We start from the raw sequence: 5000 nt of genomic DNA, 5'->3' as shown, positions 1-5000 counted from the left end.
TTCGCTCTCTCGCTCTCCCTCTCCCTTCCGAGCCGCCTCGGAGGACGACGTACGAGGAGCGGAAGGCGATGGCGAGTCGGGTGGGGGCACACCGCGCAGTGAGAACCCCCCCTCGCCTGCCTCCACAGCTCTGTCATCCCCCCCACTAACGTAGGGGCTCGGGAAAGACTAGTGGCGCGGAGCTCGGCAGCGGCGTGGAAACGCCACCCACCGCCGCCGCTCTCGCTGGTGCCCGCCGCGGAGGCCGCCCTTCGGGCGATGCGTGGCACGGACCTCCGCGGGCAGGGCTGCGCATCTGGAACTTCGAAAAGGGCCGCCCTTGCTAACACTGTGCTTCCCCACGCGGGGAGCGATTCGGACGGCTGGCCCCCACGCCGGGGTGGGTGGGCGCCCCGCCGTTCGCCCGCGTGGGTCGTCAGACCACTGTTCATCGTTCGGTGCGATTCAAACTTCCCACAGCTCGGCCGCCTCCGTCCTCGAACGGGAGGTGACGGCCGGCGTGCGCGCCCAAAGATAGGTGGTGGAAGCCCGGGGGTACAGGAGGAAGGACACCGCTCACCGTAAACCGACGCGAGCTCCAAAGCCCGGGTCGAGCGAGCAGCACCACCTCCCCACCCGGGAGCGCCGTGCCAGATCGATCGGAGGATAAGACCGCTCTGAGAGGACATGGACGAGAGGGGCGTCCGCCTTCCGGAGCCCCCCCTTTCGGACGAGGACTCCGGATTTGCCCCCCGAAAGCCATCACCTCCAGAGAACCAGGGACCGCCGAGGGAGGGTCTGGTCAGGCTTGGGTACCCCAGCATTGCCTCTCTCGCTTGGGATGCACGATCGGCAAAAGTCCCTCTCGGAGCTGTGGAAGTTCGGTCTCAGCCGGAGTGCGCAACTTCCAGACGAGAGGGACCACATGCCAAGTCGCCTACCCAAGTCGGGGAACCAGAGAAACAACTGCTTTCTATCGGGGTAGAGAGACGACACTCTCTCAAGTACATTCTGCCAGAGGTGCGCATTCCTATGTATTTGCATTGCGGGACAACGTCCCCACTTTAAGGGGACGAAGTCGGAACTGTACCCGGCCTCAAGTCACTGTAGGGCGGATGCGGCACCTAGAAAATTCCTCATTCCGGTTCTTTTTCACTTAGTCGTTTTTTTTTTTGGCAAGAATGTACCCCAGGATGGCCAAAAAGCCAAAGCCAGGGACTGAGAACCATCGAGCATGCTCTGAGGGGACATAGTCAGAGGGGGCGTCCGCCTTCCAGAGCCCTCCTTCCCACGAGGACTCCAGATTTGCCCCCCCCCCCCTGACAACAGCCATCGCCTCCAGAGAACCAGGGACCACCGAGGGAGGGTCTGGTCGAAGCTCAGGTACCCAGGATAGCTTCTCCGGCTTGGGCATGGACCGCCAGACAAAGCCGCGGACCATGAACCATCCAGCCTGCTCTGAGGGGACATAGTCAGAGGGGGCGTCCGCCTTCAAGAGCCCTCCTTCCCACGAGGACTCCAGATTTGCCCCCCTGACAGCCATCACCTCCAGAGAACCAGGGACCGCCGAGGGAGGGTCTGGTCAAAGCTCACGTACCCCAGGACAGCTTCTCCGGCTTGGGCACAGACCGCCAGACAAAGCCGCGGACCATGAACCATCCAGCCGGCTCTGAGGGGACATGGTCAGAAGGGGCGTCCGCCTTCTAGAGCCCAAACTCGGCCACGGACTCCAGATTTGCCCCCCTGAATGCCATCACCCTTCAGAAGACCAGGGACCACCGAGGGAGGGTCTGGTCAGGCTCAGGTACCCCAGGATCGCCTCTCTCACTTGGGACGCACGACCAGCAAAAGTCCCTCCTGGAGCCGTGGAAGTTCAGTCTCGGCCGTATTTTGCAACTTCCACGACAAGAGGGACCACCTTCTAAGTCGCCTACCCGAGCCAGAGAACCATAGGAACAACCGCCATACATCGGGGTAGAGAGAGCCCACTCTCTCCTATATTCTCCCGCAGGTGCGCATTACTATGTATTTGCATTGCCGGGACAATGTACTTCAATGAGCGGGACAAAGTCGGAAATGTATCCGACCTCCTGGAACTGTGCGGCTGCTACAGCAGTCAGAAATTCCCCATTCCGGTTCTTTTTCACTTGGATTTTTTTTTTTGCAATTTTTTGCCTAAAACGTATTCCTCCAACATGTACTAGCTCATGACACTTGAAATTTTTGAGCCAATTGATAATAACAGCTTTTTAGAGCTCAAAAACAAAAAAAATTTGAGCGAACAAAAAATGTTCGAAAATGACCTCAGCTCCTGGAACTGTTTTCGGTACACCTCCAGAGAGGCTCCCCTGCCTGGAAGTCTGTCACTGCTCAGCTCGAAATTTTTCTAAGTCCCAAAATTCGGTTTTTCATCCAAAATTCAACTTTCTGCCCAGGATCCACAAACTTTAAACCCAGTTGGGGGACCCTCCCTGGGGGCCCTACAACATACTGAAGCCCCCCTGTGGTGGAAGTAGGGGAATTTACTTATTTTTACACAAAATCACAAAATTCCATTTTTTGTTCGCAAAACACTTTTTTGTCCTCAAGAAACTTTTTTGTCCTCAAAACACTTTTTTGTCCTCGAGAAACTTTTTTGTCCTCAAGAAACTTTTTTGTCCTCAAAACACTTTTTTGTCCTCAAAACTCAATTTCTTCCATAATTCGACTTTCCCCCAAAAAACCACACATTCTACCCTCATGGGAGGCACTCTCCCTCGGGTCCCCACATCATATTGACGCCCCAGAGCGGTGGGAGAAGGGGAAATCTGATTTTTGCACAAAAATCCAAAAATCGCTCTAAGTCCAAAAATCCTGAAAATTTTTCTAAGTCCCAACGGTACTTTCTGAAAAGTGTACCCAGGCCCCTGGAAGCCTCCTAGGTACACCTCCTGAGACTCCCCCCTTCCTGGAAGTCTGACACATCTCGAAATTTTTCTAAGTCCCAAAAACTGGTTTTTGCTCCATAATTCGACTTTCCCCCCAAAAGCCACACATTCTACCCTCATGGGAGGCACTCTCCCTCGGGTCCCCACATCATATTGACGCCCCAGAGCGGTGGGAGAAGGGGAAATTCGATTTTTGATCAAAAATCCAAAAATCGCTCTAAGTCCAAAAATCCTGAAAATTTTTCTAAGTCCCAACGGTACTTTCTGAAAAGTGTACCCAGGCCCCTGGAAGCCTCCTAGGTACACCTCCCGAGGCGCCCCCTTCCTGGAAGTCTGTCACATCTCGAAATTTTTCTAAGTCCCAAAAAATGGTTTTTGCTCCATAATTCGACTTTCCCCCCAAAAGTCACACATTCTACCCTCATGGGAGGCACTCTCCCTCGGGTCCCCACTTCATATTGACGCCCCAGAGCGGTGGGAGAAGGGAAAATTCGATTTTTGCACAAAAATCCAAAAATCGCTCTAAGTCCAAAAATCTTGAAAATTTTTCTAAGTCCCAACGGTACTTTCTGAAAAGTGTACCCAGGCCCCTGGAAGCCTCCTAGGTACACCTCCCGAGGCGCCCCCTTCCTGGAAGTCTGACACATCTCGGAATTTTTTCTAAGTCCCCAAAAATGGTTTTTGCTCCATAATTCGACTTTCCCCCCAAAAGTCACACATTCTACCCTCATGGGAGGCACTCTCCCTCGGGTCCCCACTTCATATTGACGCCCCAGAGCGGTGGGAGAAGGGAAAATTCGATTTTTGCACAAAAATCCAAAAATCGCTCTAAGTCCAAAAATCTTGAAAATTTTTCTAAGTCCCAACGGTACTTTCTGAAAAGTGTACCCAGGCCCCTGGAAGCCTCCTAGGTACACCTCCCGAGGCGCCCCCTTCCTGGAAGTCTGACACATCTCGGAATTTTTTCTAAGTCCCCAAAAATGGTTTTTGCTCCATAATTCGACTTTCCCCCCAAAAGTCACACATTCTACCCTCATGGGAGGCACTCTCCCTCGGGTCCCCACTTCATATTGACGCCCCAGAGCGGTGGGAGAAGGGAAAATTCGATATTTGCACAAAAATCCAAAAATCGCTCTAAGTCCAAAAATCTTGAAAATTTTTCTAAGTCCCAACGGTACTTTCTGAAAAGTGTACCCAGGCCCCTGGAAGCCTCCTAGGTACACCTCCCGAGGCGCCCCCTTCCTGGAAGTCTGACACATCTCGGAATTTTTTCTAAGTCCCCAAAAATGGTTTTTGCTCCATAATTCGACTTTCCCCCCAAAAGTCACACATTCTACCCTCATGGGAGGCACTCTCCCTCGGGTCCCCACTTCATATTGACGCCCCAGAGCGGTGGGAGAAGGGAAAATTCGATTTTGCACAAAAATCCAAAAATCGCTCTAAGTCCAAAAATCTTGAAAATTTTTCTAAGTCCCAACGGTACTTTCTGAAAAGTGTACCCAGGCCCCTGGAAGCCTCCTAGGTACACCTCCCGAGGCGCCCCCTTCCTGGAAGTCTGACACATCTCGGAATTTTTTCTAAGTCCCCAAAAATGGTTTTTGCTCCATAATTCGACTTTCCCCCCAAAAGTCACACATTCTACCCTCATGGGAGGCACTCTCCCTCGGGTCCCCACTTCATATTGACGCCCCAGAGCGGTGGGAGAAGGGAAAATTCGATTTTTGCACAAAAATCCAAAAATCGCTCTAAGTCCAAAAATCTTGAAAATTTTTCTAAGTCCCAACGGTACTTTCTGAAAAGTGTACCCAGGCCCTGGAAGCCTCCTAGGTACACCTCCGAGGCGCCCCCTTCCTGGAAGTCTGTCACATCTCGAAATTTTTCTAAGTCCCAAAAAATGGTTTTTGCTCCATAATTCGACTTTCCCCCCAAAAGTCACACATTTCTACCCTCATGGGAGGCACTCTCCCTCGGGTCCCCTCAACATATTGACGCCCCAGAGCGGTGGGGAGAAGGGGAAATCTGATTTTTGCACAAAAATCCAAAAATCGCTCTCTAAGTCCAAAAATCCTGAAAATTTTTCTAAGTCCCACGGTA

This window comes from Dendrobates tinctorius, unplaced genomic scaffold (genome assembly GCF_039654945.1).
Source record: "Dendrobates tinctorius isolate UK_male_01 unplaced genomic scaffold, ASM3965494v1 ptg000734l, whole genome shotgun sequence".
Lineage (NCBI taxonomy): Eukaryota > Metazoa > Chordata > Amphibia > Anura > Dendrobatidae > Dendrobates > Dendrobates tinctorius.
Note: the sequence above shows the minus strand (reverse complement) of the source record.